The sequence below is a fragment of the Schistocerca americana genome, chromosome 2, assembly GCF_021461395.2.
Source record: "Schistocerca americana isolate TAMUIC-IGC-003095 chromosome 2, iqSchAmer2.1, whole genome shotgun sequence".
Taxonomy (NCBI): domain Eukaryota; kingdom Metazoa; phylum Arthropoda; class Insecta; order Orthoptera; family Acrididae; genus Schistocerca; species Schistocerca americana.
The window spans coordinates 589,334,014-589,355,551 of record NC_060120.1 but is presented as its reverse complement, the minus strand read 5'-3'; the positions used below and the strand labels follow the sequence as shown (position 1 = coordinate 589,355,551).

The following is a 21,538-nucleotide window of genomic DNA, read 5'->3' as shown; positions in this document are numbered from 1 at the left end:
GGTTAGTGTTCGGAGAAATCTGTCTACACAAAGAATATGTGTCCTTAGTGTCAATCGGTGTTAGAGATTATATGCACTGATTACGTGCTTAAGAATTTTTGTGCACTGAATAAATTTGAAAACATTTCACTGTTAACGTTTGCTCTAAGAGCGTGGCAAACAATTTTTGTAAGCATTGGCTCGGCGTAACCTTAGATGTGAACATATTTTCTTACGGCATAGTGCTTAGATTAGGACTTTTTAAATCGATGAGAAGTAGCGTGGAGAAGTAGCCGGGTTAGGAACTTCATAGCGAAGGTTAGACACATCAACATCAGTTTACAACAGGATAGTGCGGGATGCCTCTAGGTTCATGGTATGCGACGGTTTCTTGATATGCTTAATGTGATTCAAAGTCTGAACACAACGAAAATTCAGTTTACAACATGGAAAGTATTACGGACAGTTGGAAAGTGCAAAATTTAAAGAAAGTGCAATTAAGAGTTGTGACTGAAGAATGAAGAAAATATTCATCTTATGGTAGTAGAGAAGTAAATGTCTGGTTAATTTTCTCCACTGTTTTCACCACTTTTTTTTGTTGCCAGGAGGAATCTGCAATTAACGTTAGTTGTCAGGCTGCTTTCCAGTTGATGTTGACAAGGTATAAATGAGATTTAATTAGAAATTATAGATTCTTTAAAGTTTTAAACTTGTCTGCGTTGTCAGCAACCGTTTACGGAGTAAAATTAAAGCAATAACAGTCCTCGGTCGCAAAAATTATGTCTTTAGACCTGGTTTTGGCACTACTATGAGTGCCTTCATCAGAAGTAAAACATTCAAACTGGAATGTCACGTATGAAATAAATATCAAGTGATAAAGCTTTAGTCACAAAAATGGGCGCCTCAGTCTGTTGCTACCTGTGGCTTGACATGTGTGAGCAGCCCATAGCGGCTTGCCTTCCATGTATTCTTTTTTTTTTTTTTTAATTTGGGGCTAAATCTTTATCGCTTGATATTTATTTTATATTTGACATGCCATTTTGAATGTTTTGCTTCTGATGAGGGCACTCATCGTAGAGCCGAAACAAGGTCAAAAGGCTTAATTTTTGCGACCGAGGGCTGTTATTGTTTTAATTTTAGTAAGAAATTATAGACCTACAGTGCTAGCGTTGCGTGATAAGTTCCAGGACAATATTAGTCCATATACGAAGACAGTAACTTGTTCTCGAAAGAACAGTTACTGTATATCAACAACACCTGTCGGCAGCTGAGGTTTTCAGTTAGTCATCAAATATTAGTTTCGCAGACTTATTTCCTCAGTATAAATTTTCGCAACTTTACAAGACTGCAGCTAAGATTATCTCGATATTTCGATCTAGATACTTATGGCAGCAATGTTTTCAGCAATAGAGATCGCGAAATCTATCCACAGAAGCTTACTGACAGACTTTAACTGACGAGCTTTTCTTCGTTTTAGCAGTGGTCAAAAAGTGGTAACAGAAATTTGAACTATAGTGAAAATCAAAATATGTAATTTTCATTGAGTTCCCCTGTTTCTAAGATTAACGCTGAAATAAAGTGGTTACATTTGTCAGCTTAAATTACGTACTAAACGGCATCCATCATAAGGTTGCATCAATCTTAAGAAATATCACGTTTTGTATTTAACTACTGCACGTTCTTCGCTTCATCAAAATATGAAGATACGTTTAATTCGATTCTCATTTCTCATTATTACAACAGTGCTAGAATATAAATTCGCGATGAAACGCATTAGAGCCACCGTGAAGCAATATACAGGGTGAGTCACCTAACATTACCGCTGGATATATTTCGTAAACCAAATCAAATACTGACTAATCGATTCCACAGACCGAATGTGAGGAGAGGGGCTAGTGTAATTGGTTAGTACAAACCATAAAAAATGCACGGAAGTATGTTTTTTAACGCAAACCTACGTTATTTTTAAATGGAACCCCGTTAGTTTTGTTAGCACATCTGAACATATAAACAAATACGTAATCAGTGCCGTTTGTTGCATTGTAAAATGTTAATTACATCCGGAGATATTGTCACCTGAAGATGACGCTTGAGTACCACTCCTCCGCTGTTCGATCGTGTGTATCGGAGAGCACCGAATTACGTCGGGATCCAAAGGGAACGGTGATGGACCTTAGGTACAGAAGAGACTGGAACAGCACATTACGTCCACATGCTAACATCTTTTTATTGGACTTTTTCACTGACGCACATGTACATTACCATGAGGGCTGAGGTACACGTACACACGTGGTTTCCGTTTTCAATTACGGAGTCGAATAGAGTGTGTCCCGACATGTCAGACCAATAGATGTTCAATGTGGTAGCCATCATTTGCTGCACACAATTGCAATCTCTGGCGTAATGAATGTCGTACACGCCGCAGTACATCTGGTGTAAGGTCGCCGCAGGCTGCCACAATACGTTGTTTCATATCCTCTGGGGTTGTAGGCACATCACGGTATACATTCTCCTTTAACGTACCCCACTGAAAGAAGTCCAGAGGTGTAAGATCAGGAGAACGGGCTGGCCAATTTATGCGTCCTCCACTCCTATGAAACGCCCGTCGAACATCCTGTCAAGGGTCAGCCTAGCGTTAATTGCGGAATGTGCAGGTGCACCATCGTACGTCGACGCATTTCTAGTAGGACATTTTCGAGCAACGTTGGCAGATCATTCTGTAGAAACGCGATGTATGTTGCAGCTGTTTGGGCCCCTGCAATGAAGTGAGGACCAATGAGGTGGTCGCCAATGATTCCGCACCATACATTTACAGTCCACGGTCTCTGTCGCTCTACCTGTCTGAGCCAGCTAGGATTGTCCACGGACCAGTAATGCATGTTCCGTAGATTCACTGCCCCGTGGTTTGTGAAACCCGCTTCATCGGTAAACAGGTAGAACTGCAACGCATTCTCTGTTAATGCCCGCCGGCCGCGGTGGTCTAGCGGTTCTAGGCGCTCAGTCCGGAACCGCGCGACTGCTACGGTCGCAGGTTCGAATCCTGCCTCGGGCATGGATGTGTGTGATGTCCTTAGGTTAGTTAGGTTTAAGTAGTTCTAAGTTCTAGGGGACTGATGACCACAGATGTTAAGTCCCATAGTGCTCAGAGCCATTTTTTTGTTAATGCCCATTGACAGAATTGCACTCGATGATTAAAGCCATCACCATGTAATTGCTGATGTAGCGACACATGAAACGGGTGAAAGCGGTGGCGATGCAGTATGCGCATGACACTACTTTGACTCAATCCACCGGCTCTCGCAAAGTCCCGTGTACTTATGTGTGGGTTCGTGGCAACAGCAGCTAACACATCAACTGCACCCGCTTCTCCTGTGACGGGGCTGTTACGGACCCGTTTCCGTGCTAAGACCATACCTGTTGCATACAGTTGGCGGTAGATGTTTTGCAATGTGCGGCACGTTGGATGCTCTCTGTCCGGGTACCGTTCTGCACACACCCTGCAGGCTTCAGCTGCATTTCGTCGACACTCGCCATAGATGAGTATCATCTCCGCCTTTTCAGAGTTCGAATACACCATGGTCACAGTTCCTACAACACTACACTATCACAGACGTCTGGTAACACGGTGTACTACAGTTGGTCTGCGTGCGGAGACGAATGCAGAATAACAATAGCAGCAAGCGCTACATGCGGACACTGCGACAGCTAGACCAAACCACAACAGTGCACTACATCCACACTCGTAAACACGGTCATCATCGTAAACATGTCCCTGCAGATGCTGCTCGCCGACCGTGGTCCGTGTTTGTTACAACACGCAACTGAACGTCGGAGGTTACAATTTCTCCGGATGTAATTAACATTTTACAATGCAACAAACGGCACTGATTACGTATTTGTTTATATTTTCAGATGTGCTAACAAAACTAACGTGGTTCCATTTAAAAAAACGTAGGTTTGTGTTAAGAAACATACTTCCGTGCATTTTTGTATGGTTTGTATTAAACAATTACACTAGCCCCTCTCCTCACGTTCGGTCTGTGGAATCGGTTCGTCAGTATTTGATGTGGTTTACGAAATACATCCAGCGGTAACCTTAGGTGACTCACCCTGTATATCCGTATAACTTGACATTATCGATTGTAGAATTAAGACTCTTTGCGAAGCTATCTTCTTCCTGACCTTCCTTCCCCTACCTTCCCCCTTAGCACTTCTTTCTCCATTAACACAGGATGCTCAAAAACAGTCGGCAAAACTTCTGAGGGTCTTGTATGGAAGGTAACGATCGATCATCGTGTCATCCTCAGTCAATAGATGTCACTGGATGCGTATGTGGAGGGGCATGTAGTCAGCACACCGCTCTCCCGGCCGTTTCCAGTTTTCATGACCGGAGCCGCTACGTCTCACTGAAGTAGTTCCTTAATCGGACTCACAACCGATGAATGCACCCCACTTGCCAACAGCGCTCGGCATACCCGAACGGTGACTGAGCCAAGTGCTAGCCAAGCCCGACTTGGAGATCTGACGGGAACCAGTATTACCACTGCGTAAGGCTATTCACGTGGCAGGTTATTCTGTGAAATACTGTTAAGAAGATATTTAGACACATTGCGCCGTTTTCGAATTATTTAGGATTAACGTTAGGCAGTCGGGTCCGTTGCGCGAGCAAATTCAATTACTTGCACGTCTTAAATGGGGTAATGCGCAGGCTACTGTAGGTCGTGAGTTACCACTTGTTCGGAAACTCGTCACTAGCGAAAATGTAGCGTTTTTTTTTTCTTTATTGAGTTTCGATCCCCCCGGAGGGGGCGGGCTGGCAGCAGCTTAGTATGCTGCTCTTCAGCCTACAGAATTTGTTTTAAAAAGATGAAGATAATAAATAATAAAAACAGGCGATAGAATCGGAGACTTAAAAGGTAACATGGTGGAGAAGTCGTGGAACGTAAAACATAGAACAAAGGGATGATGATGCTAATAAAATACATATGAAGCAGACAGGTAAAATAAGACAATTGAAAAACATGGCGACAGTCTGGTTTCTGTTCGCAAGAGACATAAAATTCACACTCAGTGACAGCATGATTTCTGTTTGTCTGGTTTCTGTCCGCAAGATACGTAAAATTCACACTCAGTGACAGAATGATTTCTGTTTGCAACACTTTGGAAAAACGAACAACACTGAACATTCACTTGAACACTGCACTAAAAAGTTGGCAAATATGACATACCACAGCCGACAGGAGGTGGGGGGAACCTGGACAGATGATGGGAAAAAAAGGGGGGAAGCAGAGGAAAAACGAAGGGCGGGAGGGGGGAAAGGAGCCGATGGAGGATGAGGTGAGGACCCATAAGAAGGGGGGCGGGGGAGCTGGGCAGACGCGATAGGGAGTGGGGAAAGGCAGAGGAGGGGAATACAAAAGGACTTGGGGGGTGAGAAGGGAGGTAGGAAGAGGTTAGGCGGGGAGAAAACAGGATGGAAGGGGGGGAAGACGGAGCCCAGGGAAAGGACAGAGGAAAGGAGGGGGGTGAGGATCAGAGTTGATAGGAGGCATAAATGAAGGGAGAGAGGGCATCATCCGGGACGGGGAGTTGATGGAAGCCACCTTGGAAAAGGAGATGAAGGGTGTTGAGATGGAGGGCAGGGGGGACACAACAGTGACGGCGTGGGGTACGGGAGAGGGTTTTTTTTTTTTTTTTTTTTTTTTTTAGGGTTTAAGGGCGCTCAACTGCTGAGGTCATTAGCGCCCAGTCACTGGTGTTAGAGCACATGGAATCTGTTAAAACTCAAGGGGATGGGGGGACACCAGAAGGACCTGACAAAGATGCAGATAAAATAAGTAAAAAGGTTAAATGTCTTTGGACAAGCCAGTTAAAGTTATAAAACGCAGAATACGAGCAGCTGCTCGAGTGTCATCAGCTAAAACATCCGGTAAAGTAGATGGCAGGGACAGGACAACACGAAATTGACTAAAACGGGGACACGACAATAAAACATGGCGCACTGTTAATGCCTGACCACAAGGGCACTGCGGGGCTGGGTCACCGGAGAGCAGGTAGCGGTGGCTAAACCGGCAATGCCCAATCCGCAACCTGGTCAGAAGGACTTCCTCGCGCCGCGATGGTCGGGAGGATGTTGTCCAAGCAGTTAAGAGCAGTTTTACTGCCCGGAGCTTGTTTCCTTGGAGGGATGACCAAGCATCCCACCACAACGACACAAGCCTCTTACATACATCCCCACGAACGTCAGATGACGGGACACAATGGGAGACTGGCCGAGGCAGGAGGACTGCAGCCTTGGCTGCAGCATCCGCAGCCTCATTCCCAGGCACTCCTACATGTCCGGGAACCCACAGAAAGCTGACAGAACCACCATTATCAGCGAAAGAATGGAGGAACTGCTGTATCCGTTGAATCAAGGGATGGACCGGATAGGGAGCTCCAAGGCTCTGAAGAGCACTTAGTGAGTCAGAGCAGAGTACATACGATGAATGGCGGTGGCGGCGGGCATACTGAACGGCCCGATAGAGCAAAAAGCTCGGCCATAAAGCTGGAACATTGGTCGAGGAGCCGGTATTTAAAGGTGGCGGCCCTGACGACAAAGGCACAGCCGACACCATCGTCAGTTTTGGAGCCATCGGTGTAAATAAAGGTGTGACCAGCAAGTCGAGCACGAAGTTCGACAAACCGTGAGCAATACACTGCAGCCGGAGTACCCTCCTTCGGGAGTGAGCTGAGGTCGAGATAAATATGAACCGGAGCCTGGAGCCAAGGTGGTGTCGGGCTCTCACCCTCTCTGAAGGTGGTAGGCAGGGCAAAATCCAATTGTCGAAGCAGGCGACGGAAGCGGACTCCGGGGGGCAGCAGGGCAGACACATACAACTCGTACTGACGGTCGAGAGAATTGGCGAAGAAGGACTTGTAAGAGGGGTGGTCGGGCATAGACAACAGCCGCCAGGCATACCGACACAGCAGTACGTCGCGCCGGTAGGTCAATGGTAACTCGGCAGCTTCAGCATAAAGACTCTCGACAGGACTAGTGTAGAAGGCTCCGGTCGCAAAACGTATCACCCGATGGTGGATAGAGTTGAGCCGGCATCAGAGGGATGGCCGAGCGGACGAGTAGACGAAGCTCCCATAATCCAGCTTCGATCGGACTATGGACCGATACAAGCGAAGCAGGACAGTGCGATCCGCTCCCCAAGATGAACCGCTAAGAACTCTGAGGACATTAAGGGAACGTGTACAACGGGCCGCCAAATAAGAGACATGTGGAGACCAACACAGTTTCCTGTCCAACGTGAGCCCTAGAAACTTAGTTGTGTCCACGAATGGGAGAACAACGGGACCGAGATGTAAGGATGGCGGAAGGAACGCTTTATATCGCCAAAAGTTGAGACAAACCGTCTTCTCTTCAGAGAACCGGAAGCCATTTGCCACGGTCCATGAGTAGAGGCTGTCTAGACAACGCTGAAGGCAGCGCTCCAGGAGGCATGTTCTCTGGGCACTGCAGTAGATCGCGAAGTCATCGACAAAGAGAGAGCCTGAGACATTAGGTGGAATGCAATCCATAATTGGATTGATCGCGATGGCAAAAAGGGCTACGCTCAAGACGGAGCCCTGAGGCACTCCGTTCTCCTGGAGGAAGACGACGGACAATACGGAACCCACATGTACCCTAAACTTTCGATCCGTTAAAAAGGAATCAATAAAAAGGGGCAGGCGACCGCGTAGGTCCCACCTGTGCATAGTGCGGAGAATACCTCCTCTCCAACAGGTATCATAAGCCTTCTCCAAGTCGAAGAACATGGCTACCGTTCGGCGCCTTCGCAAAAAGTTGTTCATGATGAATGTCGACAAGGTCACAAGGTGGTCAACAGCGGAGCGGCGGCGACGAAAGCCGCATTGGACATTAGTAAGTAGTCGTCGAGATTCAAGAATCCAGACTAACCGAGCATTAACCATGCGCTCCATCACCTTACAGACACAGCTTGTAAGAGAAATGGGGCGGTAACTAGAAGGAAGGTGTCTATCCTTCCCGGGTTTGGGTATAGGAATAACAATGGCGTCACGCCAACGCATGGGGACCTGACCTTCGGTCCAGACGCGATTGTAGGTACGAAGAAGGAAGCTTTTGCCCGCCGGAGAAAGGTGTGCCAGCATCTGAACGTGAATGGCATCTGGCCCCAGAGCAGAGGACCGGGACAGTGCAAGCGCACGTTTGAGTTCCCGCATAGTAATGGGGGCATTATAAGTTTCCAGATTCAGCGAGTGGAAGGAAGGTCGCCGAGCCTCTTCTGCCTCTTTCCTGGGAAGGAAGGCAGGATGGTAATGGGCGGAGCTTGAAACCTCCGCGAAAAAGCGGCCAAAGGCGTTGGAGACAGCCACAGGATCAACAAGGACCTCATTACCTGAGGTCAGGCCAGGTACCGAGGAGTGGGCCTTAATGCCCGACAGCCGGCGCAGGCTACCCCAAACGACGGAAGAGGGAGTAAAACTGTTAAAGGAGCTGGTGAAAGAGGCCCAACAAGCTTTTTTGCTGTCTTTGATGACTCTACGGCATGGGCTCGGAGTCGTTTGTATTCAATACAATTCGCCAATGTAGGATGGCGGCGAAAGGTGCGTAAAGCACGTCGTCGATCACGGATAGCGTCCCTACAAGCCTCGTTCCACCAGGGGACGGAAACGCGTCGTGAAGAAGAAGTAGTACGAGGAATGGAACGTTCGGCAGCATTGATGATAACAGCCGTGAGGTATTCGACTTGACTGTCACAACTGGGAAAATCGTGGTCCGGAAAGGTCGCCAGGGAGGAGTAAAGTCCCCAGTCAGCTTTCAGTATGTTCAGCTCGAAGGACGTGGGGATGGGGTGTGGTGCAGGAGACGAACGACACAGGGGAAGTGGTCGCTCGAACAGGTGTCAGAAAGGACATACCACTCGAACCGACAGGCAAGAGTGGTAGAACAGATCGAGAGGTCCAAGTGGGAGTAGGTATGAGTAGAGTCCGAGAGGAAAGTCGGGGCGCCGGTATTGAGGCAGACAAGATTGAGATGGTTGAAGACATCCGCCAAGAGTGAGCCTCTTGGACAGGATGCAGGAGAGCCCCAGAGGGGATGATGGGCATTGAAGTCACCAAACAATAAGAACGGTGGGGGAAGCTGAACGATCAGGTGCATCATGTCAGCCCGACTAACAGCAGATGACGGTGGAGTGTAGATGGTACAAACTGAAAAAGTAAAAGCAGAAAGAGTAATGCGGACAGCTATTGCTTGGAGTGGGGTGGTCAATGGGATGGGATGGTAATAGACATCGTCCCGAACGAGCAACATGACCCCACCATGAGCTGGGACACCGTCCACAGGGGTGAGGTCATACCGCTCCGAGGTATAGTGGGTAAAGGCAATACGGTCAGTCGGGCGCAACTTGGTTTCCTGGAGACCAAGGACGAGCGGACAGTGCAGGCGGAGGAGCAGTTGTAATTCCTCCCGATTAGATCGAATACCTCTTATGTTCCAATGAAACAACGCCATCGCTAGTCACAAAGTTGGGGGAACGAGACGGGGGAAGAGCTGGTCACCTCGACGGCCACGGAGGGCCAGGTTGCGAGGGAACAACGCTACAACCGACGGGAGGCGGATCTGGTTCCATCGACTCGTCGCCAGCTGCGGCCGCTGTCCCTGGTTGTGTAGGAGGGGCCGCATCATTTACCGACGAAAGGCCGGCGGAGCGCCTGGCAGCAGAGCGTCCCAGCGAAACTGAGGACGGCCGGGAGCAGCGACTCACGGATGGAGCGTCAGACGAAACGCGCCGGGGTGGAGAGGGGGATAGAGACTTCTTCTTGGAGGCCTTCTTGGAAGGCCGAGGAGGCACAGGGATGGTGGGCTGGACCCGAAGTAGGTCCTCACACGCGGGGTCCGTTTTGGAACGCCGGACCTCTGAAGCTGGGGTCCGGAACGTTTCCCCGATGGACGCCTGAGAAGAGGATCGCTTCTCAGGTGGCGTGGGGGGGGGAGGAGGAGGAGGAAGGGTGGCCCCTGGGGCAGAGGGGGTGGGGGCCACGGGGAGGAGGATTTGGAAGGGAGGGATTTGGGAGGCGGAGGCAGAGCCCCCTGATGGGCTGAGGAGGTGGAGGGGGGACAGGATAGGGGTGAGGATACCGCAGAAGGAGTGGACACAACTGAGGCAAACGAAGTGGTCAATGGCATGGGATGGAGGCGGTCGTACTTCTTCTGGGCCTCAGAATAAGAGAGCCGATCCAAAGTTTTGATTTCTTGTATCTTCTTCTCCTTCTGATATGTGGGGCAGTCTGAGGATCTAGGCGAGTGGACGCCAGGACAATTAATGCACCGAGGTGGTGGGGTGCATGTATGTTCCTCACGAAGAGGACGTCCACAATCGCCACAAAGGGGCTCAGCCTCACACCGTGACGACATGTGCCCAAAGCGCAAACACCTAAAACAGCGCATAGGAGGCGGGACGTAAGGTCGCATGTCACACCGGTAGCACATCACCTTTACCTTCTCCGGGAGAACGTCCCCTCGAAGGCGAGGATAAAGGCCCCGGTGTCAATGCGACTGTCTTTGGGGCCGCGCTGGACTCGCCGGACGAAATGCACGCCTCGGCGCTCCAGGTTGGCCCTGAGCTACTCATCAGATTGTAGCAGGAGGTCACGATGAAAAATAACCCCCTGCGTCCTATTTAGTGCCAGATGTGGGACAATGGATACTGGGATGTCCCCTAGGCGGTCGCACGCCTGGAGCGTCGCCGACTGTGTGGCGGAGGTGGTCTTGATAAGAACGGACCCTGAACGCATCTTGCTGAGAGCCTCGATTTCCCCGAAGATGTCCTCAATGTGCTGAACAAAGAACATGGGCTTGGATGTGGCGAATGTCCCCCCCATCGGTTCGAGAACAGACCAAATAGCGGGGGAAGTACTTCGCCCCAAGCCGGCGGGCCTGTCCCTCCTCCCATGGAGTGGGCAAGGGGGAAAGGGCAGGAGAACCAGGACTAGAAACGGTACATTTTCTTTTGAAAGACTCGGCCGCAGAGCGACCTGATACGTGTTGACGTTTCATCTGCAAAACGTCCGCCCCGATACCACCCACTCCGACCAGGGGCTCTGCCCACGGGCGCCACCCAGCCGCAGCAAGGGCCACCTGGCAGGATGACCATTGCCGGGAGTCCTGATGCCCCAAGGAGACGGGCATCTACTCCTTGGCCGACATGGGGAGGGTGCAGCTCAGGTATCGGCAGTACGATCCCTGTGTTGTCAGGGGGCTACAACCTAGAGGGTACATGACGACCCCACCACAATGGGCTGGCTACCGTGCTGGATTTCTGGTGCCATGGAAAGTCCATCATGATCGCTGGGGCAGATGGAGATGCACTATGGGCATAACTTGGACAACCCATCAGGCGTTTAGGCCCAATTTGAGGAATAGTGGGTATGGTTACAACGCCGGTGCAATGCTGAGTGCCAAGGTCTTCGTGCACTTAGGACCAGTGGTACACCACGTAAGGTGTCCTTCCCCAAAAGGCTCGTACTTCAGTAGAATTTTGAAAAATGGAGGTCAAACCCCATGGGGGACCATCACATGGAAGGCCGAAACGGTTAAAACTCCTTTTAGTCGCCTCGTACGGCAGGCAGGAATACCTCGGGCCTATTCTTACCCCGGACCCGCAGGGGGGAACCAGGGGGTGAGGGGGATCAAGGTGGCAGGGGGTGTAGAGTATGCAGAGATGTTCGAGTAATAGGAGCAGATGGGGGAAAGGAAAGAGGTCATAGAGGATCTGCGTGGCGGACGGGAGGTGTATATGGAAGGCGAGGTGGAGTGCATGATGCTCAAGGATCTGAAGGGATTTATAGAATTTGGGGGGGGGGGGCAGATATCCAGGTGGGACTGGAATAACAGAGGATGGGACAGATTAAGGATTTATAGGTGTGGAGGATGGTAGAGTGGTGCAACCCCCATGTACGGCCAGAGAGGAGTTTGAGGAGTCAGAGGCAGTGTGGGCTTTGGATTGGATGGAGTGGAGATGAGGTATCCAGGTGAGGTGACTGTCAATTGTAAGGCCAAGGTAGGCGAGGGTGGTGGAGATGCGGACAGGTCGGGTGCAGGTGGTAAGGGAGAAATCCAGGAGCCGGAAGGAGCAAGTGGTACGACCTATGATGATTGCCTGGGTCTTTGAAGGATTGATTTTCAGGAGCCACTGGTTACACCATGCGGCAAAAAGGTCAAGGTGATTCTGGAGAAGGCGTTGGGACCATTGGAGGGTAGGAGCGAGAATACTGCCCTGGGGCACACCTGCAGAGGGGTAGGAGGTGTGGGAATTGGCATTATGGATGGTAACATAGGAGGGGCGGCGGGAGATGTAACCTTTTAGGAAGTGATAAATTTAAGGTAGCAGAGCGAAATCTGCGTTTGTTTGGTTTGAGGGAACCAAAGGAAGAACAAGTTTACAACACTGTCTCTCGATGGCTGCTTGAATTTTTAAGCGCTAACTTCAATCCTAAATAACTCGGAAACAGTGCAACGTATCGATTTTTTTCTTAAGGAATTAATTCTCAACATAGCCTGCTCATACATGCTTTTCAGACTGCTCTACCACCCTACTACCTACCTCACTGCCGAGACGATAGAGCGAGCCAGCTCACACGAGCAGATTGAGATACAGGTCTCATTTACAGCAGCACAGTAATAATATATACAAATATAAATAGGCCGGCCGGAGTGGCCGAGCGTTTCTAGGCGCTACAGTCTGGAACCGCGCGACCGCTACGGTCGCGGGTTCGAATGCTGCATCGGGCATGAATGTGTGTGATGTCCTTAGGTTACTTAGGTTTAAGTAGTTCTAAGTTCTAGGGGTCTGATGACCACAGAAGTTAAGTCCCATAGTGCTCAGACCCATTTGAACCATTTGAGCAAATATAAATAGGACCTACATCCCGGAGCGTAACAACACCAGTGTGTGTTTGATACGGTTGCTGACTAATCATTGCGTTTCTATTTGTTTACAACAGGTTTATTCTTATGATGAACGAAGTAAATTATGACTAATAATGCCTCCACAATATTGTCCCAATTGCTCCTGTGAGCGTCAGCAGCACATTCTTGTGTGTATGCCTTAGGACTCACGTATTGTTTCTATCGCACTTCGTGTGTATGTATGTATGTATGTATGTGTGTGTGTGTGTGTGTGTGTGTGTGTGTGTTCAGACACTGGCTAAAAATCCAATGACAGTAGTGACTGTTGCATCATGATAGAGTCTAAACAGTTGCACTGGAATCTAAAAGGCAATGGTGTCCAGTCTCGATAATTTTGTGTCTAAATCTTGCGGCTGAAATTTTGACTGATCGGGTCCCCAAAGACTAAATAACTGATGAAAAATTGCCTGTATTATTATTGAATTTTATTCTTTATCACATTTTTCAGTATCACACCGTCTTTGCAATTTCCACTTCTATCACACCGCAAATTACATTGTTAGTGTAAGTCATAAAATTACGTCTGTTTCCATCAGAGGCATGCCCACGACTCCTTACATTCTGTGGTACTCACAATATCCCAAAGAGTTCACAATGCAAAAGAGCTTACAAACTTTCTTGACAAAAGAAGAATCACGACATATAACGTTATTCTGCAAATAAATCCAGAAATAAATTTAATAATTAGCGTTAGATTGTGCAATTAATAATATGATTTTTAAGGATAGCAGATATTTCGTAATTTCAAATATTTCTAAAAGAAGAGTAATTTTAACTGTTAGCACATATCGATTGTAACACATTAATTTATTTTTATACATTTTAACCTGAAATAAAATACATCGTATACAAAATCATATGAAATTCATTTAGTTAAACAGTTGAGATAGTGTTCACCCTTAAGAGTTACTTGGTATCGGCTATTTCTATTAAAAAAGGTAATGTTAGAGGAGGGTGTCCCATTACAACCTCACCACTTTAATGGATATTATGCCTCCCTCCACAGTGTGCCCTTGAAGTTAGGTACAAACATTTTGAACTCTGTAGTTCTCTAAGGCAAGCAAACGCTCCGGGTCATAACAGATTTCCAAACACATTCGCAATGTCAACCATTACATTTTTATAGCAAGAACTTCGCAAACAGCTGTACCAACAGCTGAACTAATTCCATTAAGATGCTGTCTGTTTCGTGACTTATAGTTACATCATCAGGTGTACATCTAAACAACAAGGCATTAACAATGATAGTGGTTGAACCCATTACATCAAAGTACTACCAGAACCAAAAGCGCTAAATTATGACACTAGATAAAATACAACTGCTCTTAAGAAAATTAAAACATGATAAACAACTTGACGCAGAATACAAAAAGTGCGACCTCCATATTTAATGCCACAGGATAGTCAATGGAAGATGGTAACTGATGAAAAAGTTGGGCGTCGGGAGTGCCACGTAACAACGAGTGAAAGTGAGATGCTGGATTTCAAGCAACATGTCATCGAGACAGGAAGCAGAACGCTTATCGACAATGCAGAGCGACCCAGGTCTGCTGTAACAACCACCGGCCGCAGTGCACGTGAGGGACTACATGGTGTATGAAAGTATACATCGCGTTGAGTCGCCACCATGTCTTTGGACTGGAGAAACCAAAAACCTCATCCCCTATACTCAAAACATGCTATAAATGTTGGTAATTATTGACACCAGTTATGACAAAATAAGGGTTACAAAGCAAGCAGATATCACGTATGTAAATTATAGAGGATAAAACCAGACGGATGAGCAAATTATATTGCGCATACGATGGTGGCACAGCCGAATACATTGTAAGGAAAAGCTCACAAAACCAAAAATGCCTAAGGGTAAACAAGGGAGACAAACAGCTGTAATAAACCAGGTTAAAGGAACCACTAGGCTCTCGCAATAGAGTCAAGATTACACGAAATTCCATCATGCCTTAGCTCGATCCATTTGTTCAAGTCATTTTCGGATACAATTTCATGCCATGCATGATTTCCATCTCAAAAAATTTAGGGTGTTACTCTTTTTCTCCCTGTGTAAAATTCTCAAATAATTTAGGCACGTTGAGCACAAAGTGACCGTACTACCGGAAAAGGGAGCTCAACGCAGACCTTGAAGTTCTCAAATTTGCGTGCGCTCTCTGAACTTTACACCGAGCTGACGGTTAGTATGTGTAACACATAAGGCAATCGTCACACTGGATACGATAAACCTGTGTGACCTGATATTTATGACATGACTTCTGCTCTCTCTGTCTCACTCTTTGACCCAGCTTGTCAGGGATGAAGAAAGCAGCTCTTAAACTTTTGCCTTGAGAAGCTTACCGATTTCTTCCGAAATTTTATTGTAAAACGAAATCCTCTCATAACGTACGAACCCATTCTCCCATCCATCTTCCCTCCGTCACATAATATGAAAAGCCTCCTTCCTCTCGTCCTCACTCCCTGTCGAGTAACAAAAAATGGTTCAAATGGCTCTAAGCGCTATGGGACTTAACATCTGACGTCATCAGTCCCCTAGACTCAGAAGTACTTAAACCTAACTAACCTAAGGACATCACACACATCCATGCCCGAAGCAAGATTCGAACCTGCCACCGCAGCAGCAGCGCGGTTCCGGACTGCAGCGCCTAGAACCGCTCTGCCACAGCGGCCGGCTGTCGAGTAACAAACCAGGCATTTTTGCGATGTACGCTCTTATTAATATCGGTCAAAAATTCCTGTCGTTTTCATTGACCTAGGTGAAGAATGATACAAAATTCCTAGGCTTCACGTCACAGGGGAACATTAGGAGTGTAGCACAGACCGTAAAGCACCCATCTTATATGGAAGCGGGTGATTAAAACTCCGATGAATAACTACATCTGTGGCGGAGGTTTTACTATAGATGTCAAAAAGAGAATCGTGAGGGCAAATCTTCAACCCTAAATACGATAACCAATCCTCCCCCCTTCGCTGTATAGTGAACTGGGTGTTCTCATGGACAATCTCACAGCTGTTGTCCTTGGTGCTCCTCCGCAAAACTTATATGTCATCGACGTATCTGCAACACCTGACGACATTACTGTAGTGTCGTAGCTTATCGAAACTGCCGGAGGCGGTTCTTAGAAAGTTCCTCCGGGCGTCGCGAGCACATCGCCACCGATGAGGAACCTCCAGGCCGGCGACCAATGAAGAACACGAGGACGGTATTATAACTGGAGGGCACCTGGGCACCAGTCTTCTAGTCGAGTTTACTTCTGTGACGCGAGATGCTTCCGAACGTTACACCGAGTAGCTCATAGCCCTGCTGGCAAACGGTCAGTCTACTTAGACGCTTATGGCTAGGCGCGTCTGCCACAAGCTGTCAACAGTGTAGCAGTTCTGCCGGACAAGTCGAGAATAATATGCGAGGGTCATTCGCAAATTAAGACCAGATCGATCGCGAAATGGAAACGACAGGGAGCGTCAAGTTGCTCTTTTCAGTTTTGAGCGCACAGTGAGCACGTAAGGATACCTCGAAAAAAGCGTTTCTCGTCAAGTGTGAGGTTCTGGTGAGACATTTCGCTTGAAGCTATTCAACCCACATAACATTAGTGTCATGCATTTCCTTCATCATGACAATTCTCGCCCGCACTCTACAGGAGCAATGAAGATGCTCTTGCAATGTTTTCGATGGACATTGTTTGATTACCAATAATACAGCCTGTAATTGGCACCCACTGAGTTTCATTTCTGCTCACATGAGCTGCTGGCTATGAAGACAACATTTTGGCACAGACAACAAACTGTAGATTAGCGTAGAGACTTGGCGGAAAGCACAGGCGGCTGCGTTCTATGACGAGGCCGTTGGAAAGTTGGTACAAAGCCACGACAAATGTCGAAGCCCGAGCGGCGACTATGTAGAGAAGTAAATGGAACGTCTAGCTAACTATTTCAAAGAAAACATTTTGAATTTCACACTGGTTTCCATTTAGCGACCGATCAGACCTTACTTTCCGAGTAGCCCTCGTATACATTTGAAGTGCACTTGTCTCAACTAATCTTTTGCTTGCTTATCCATATCCCACGACGTCAGATCCTTTGACCACCCTCCACCCTTTTATCATTAGTAGCGAGGATGTAAGATCTGGCTTCTCAGAACGTAACAGTTATCGACTCGCATCATAGCAACTATCATACGTAGGAAAAAAAAGAGGTGAAATTTAGGAAAAAAGTTATTAATCATGTTGAATCTCCGGGTTAAATCCGAAGCACAGAACAGGTAGTTGGAATTGTGGAAAAGGGCCAAAAATGAGCGGCTGTCAGTTACACTTGAACACATATAACTTTATTTAGTTGCCTGTTGTGTACATAGTCCTGCGTAGTCAGCGCGTACACAACGTTCCCCCTAGGGCGCGCCCCGCTAAGCACAACAGCGCAGGCGCAGCGCTCGTCCGTCTCCGCACTACTAGACGGCGCTGTCTTAGAGACGGACCAAATTCTGCTTCCGCCGATCCGCGTATTTATATGTCATGCAGCCAATGAGACTGCTGCTAATGTAGAACCTTTTCTCCTCGCGGTTCACACTCGCTCAGTGATACCTGAACGCTTGAGGTATTATAACGAGTGTGCTGACCTTCGATTAGTCAGTTTGCATTAGTCTGCATTTGTCTGTAGTCAAGTTTCAGTCTGCGCCTAATAAGATTATCATATTCCTGTTCATAGCCATGAAGAAAAATGTACAGACACTGTATCAAGTATCAGAGATATGTGAGAATAAGATTAACGTACCAAGACCAAAGGAACTTCAGATTGTCAATTGTAAATAGCATCCAGAACCAAGTTAATTTATTTTTATGCTTGTTATTATTTTAATAAATGTTTGCGAAAATTAATCAAGTTCTGTTTAAAGTTGGTGACCGTCAATCTGCTACTCTAAGCGTGCAAGTGGCATTTCTATCGTCTGACCTAACGGCAGAAGATAAACATGTCACGATAAGAGCACGAGACATATTGCTGATACTCGTCTACTTCGTTAGAACGACGAGTCAAATAATCTGATGGTATGTGTACCGAAGGTCTTACAGTACGCACATTACATTGCCCAAACATAACAGCGCAAATTTCCGACCTTAACTATCGAATGAATATGTCACACAATCTAATGGCTTAAGGGCACAACCTCTTTAATGTTTAAAACGGCTGAAGGCCCATGATTTAAAACATAACTACAATAATTTTTCAAAGGGCAGAAAGTGCACCGTTTTATGCTTAAATAATATTTCAAATGAGGCTGAAGGCTCAAACAATCTGAGATTTAACAAGTAACGAATTTAAATTTTAAGACGGAAGAAGGCCCATAATTGAAAAAAACACAACAATAAATTTTCAAAAGGCAGAACGCCCAAAGCTTTATCCAGAAAAAAAAAATTTAATGAGGCTGATGGACCAAACAATGCAAGACTTGACAAGAAAGGAACTTTCAATTTTAAAGCGGCTGCAGGCATACAGATTCAAAGCATCGGCTACGAGCCATTAAAATACACAATCAAACAGCAATAAGAAAAGCCAGTACAACCAGCGCCGCTCAGAGGTTTCCAGGGGTCGGTCTGCACTTGAAATATTAACGTTCGCTTAGGGGAGACTGGTAGTCGGCCCAACTATATCCGATCCGCTGGCAATCCAACCAAGAAACAGTCAACAGACCCAGCGATAAAACTCCAAAGCCAAAACGTAAAAGGCGTAGCCGCCCACAACCAAGTTTGCATAATCTTTCAAAACTACACACATGTGTTGGACAGTGACAACACGATGACGAAAGGACACTGCCTGAATTTTACATCAGCGGCCAGGGCAGGTAACCCGAATACTAACGGCCACAAGGCAGAAAATCCGCTGGTGCACTTGGACTTCAAATACAGTTAAAGTCCACCGGATGGTTGCCAAACTTTCGCCAGCTCGAACACTCGCTGTTGCTCACGGGCAACTCCCCAACAGCCAACCATGAAAACCAACGGCACAATGTTAATAGACTGGCTTCGGTAATTAAATCAACACTCAATTTTGATGTCCTGGGTCGGTGAGCCACGAACCTCGTAGCAATCGGAACAGCTCCCACACACTCCGACACTGCGTAGAGACTGCCAGCGGGCCCGGCCCACTGCGCTGCGCGGAGAGTTCCTGGCTCATACACACCAACCGACCGACTGCCGCACACCGGCTAGCTAGAAACTATAAGCACCAGACCAAAGATAGTACAAGGCGCGAATATCGATACACACTGCTGCTGCTACACGTAGAAAGAGGAAGAAACATGGCATTACCGCAATAACTGCGGGAAACCAAACACAGAGTAACAGTCAAGGTTTAAACCAACGCATAAGCTGGGGCCAGCACGGTTCACATGTCACGGCAAAAAAGTATAAGACCTGCGTTCTCTACGCCTGGGAAATTGGGTGAGAGAGTGAGATACAGAGTACAGATGACTTGTCAAAAATATCAGGCAACAGGGGTTTATTGTATCATGTATGACTATTGCCTTACTCGTTACGCGTGGCAGAGTGGACGTGGGTCCATGGGTGGCTCAAAGAGCACAAAGTTCAAGGACTGCCTTGAGTACTGACTTTTGAGAGTATGAACACTCCGTGGTCACACGACTAAAAATTTAAGAATATTACTTACACAGGAAAAGTGTCTCACTATTTATGTATTAGAAGAGGTGGAGATAGTGCGTGCCATGGAACTGTACCCGCAACTCACACTGAACAACCAGATTGAGCTAAGGCATGGAGGCATTTTATCTAATTTTGACTGTAATGCGAAAGACTAGCGGTTGCTTTATGGTGGTTTATTACAGATTGTATGTCTCCGCTGTTTACCCTTAGGCATTTTTGGTATTATGCACCATCACATGCGCAATGTAATTTTCTCATGCGTCTGGGTATATCCTCTAGACTTTCCGTGCGTGTTATTTGCTTGCTTTGGGACCCTCACTTTGTCAAAGTTGTCTTAAATAATCCTCAACGTCATTCACAGTGTGTTTCGAGTATAGGGAAAGTGGTTTTGATTTCTCCCGTCCCACGCCATGGGGCGTTCTTTGAGCCGGCGAGTTGGGTCTGTGGTTCTCCTGGTTGAATTTGGCACTCTGTTGTTGGCAAGTCTTCCGCTTCCTGCTTCGACGATATGTCGAAGACGATGAGTAAGAAGTATAGGAATATACTATAGCCCCATATTTATTGCTCCTGTAATTATTCTCAAGACGGGATGAGACAAATAATGTGCTGACAGATGAATTTAAACAATCATTCTTCCCACGCTCTGTACGTGAATTTCACTGGAGGAAATGATGGTAAGTACCCTCTGCCACGCTTTTCACAGTGGTTTGCAGAGTTTGTGGATCTACTGCAAATTCCATACGATAATTCACAAATAGCAGTATTTTACAGACAGTACAAAAGGTAAATTGTATATGGAGGTCACAGTACTGGTTAATACAGAAACTGGACATCATTTTTAAAAAACGTAGGGGTCGCCTACGGGGTACACGGCGACAGTTTTAATTAATATTCACACGAAACAGCCACAAGTCGCATAGTATTAGGCTCACAAATATTGGCTTCTCCCCTCATGGGTGAACAACATCACATCTGCCCAAATTACAGTATTTAACAACAACTTCACATATAATCGGTCAGTAAAAGACACAACACGCTAAGTTACAATCATTGCTCTGATGCTTTCATCTGATGAGCGAAGTCGGTAACAGTGAATTACATTACGTGAGAAAATGACAGAAGCACACACTTCATAGGTTGAGAGGGTGTATGATGTTATTGCAGAGATTACAATTTCAAGTCAAATTTATAAAGAACTTACCAGTGTGTCCCACATATCAGTGTGACGTTGCACCGCCTCTCACCTGGCTGCAACAGTGAGTCTGTTGGGAAGGTTGTAAGAAGGCCATTGTATCCTCTCCTGAGACAAGTTGGTCTGCAACTGTTTATACTGGTCCTTAGTGTACTGGCGCATCTACACAGATGCCATAAATGTTATATAAGCGCAGATTGGGGTCCTGCTGGCCACGGTAGTACGTCAACATCAGGCAGACAGTTCACAGTGACACATGACATATTTGAACGAGCACTGTCTTGTTGAAAGTTGCCACCAAGCTACTGTCGCTTGAGAGATAACTCATGAAGGTGAAGTGGTGTTCCTGGGCGTGGTACCCCTCCAAACGCAAATGTCTATGTTGTGGGATGACACAGAATGTTGCAGTGGGTCTCTTACCTGTGCTCGGATGGCAGGCGCTGATATGAAGGGGTTACAATCAAATGGTTCAAATGGCTCTGAGCACTATGCGACTTAACTTGTGAAGTCATTAGTCACCTAGAACTTAAGAACTAATTAAACCTAACTAACCTAAGGACTTCACACACATCCATGCCCGAGGCAGGATTCGAACCTGCGACCGTAGCGGTCGCTCGGTTACAGACTATAGCGCCTAGAACCGCACGGGCACTCCGGCCGGCGGGTTACAATCAGCTCGATTCACAACAAGTTGGTCCTCGCTTGCGATAGTCAGAAGTCGTCGACCAG

General features: G+C 47.1%; 1 protein-coding gene across 1 annotated transcript in view; it reads left to right on the top strand.

Moving 5' to 3' along the window:
- Nucleotides 1-21,538, top strand: part of LOC124595829 (brachyurin-like) — an 86,793-nt gene that overhangs the window by 16,509 nt on the left and 48,746 nt on the right. The window lies entirely within an intron of this gene.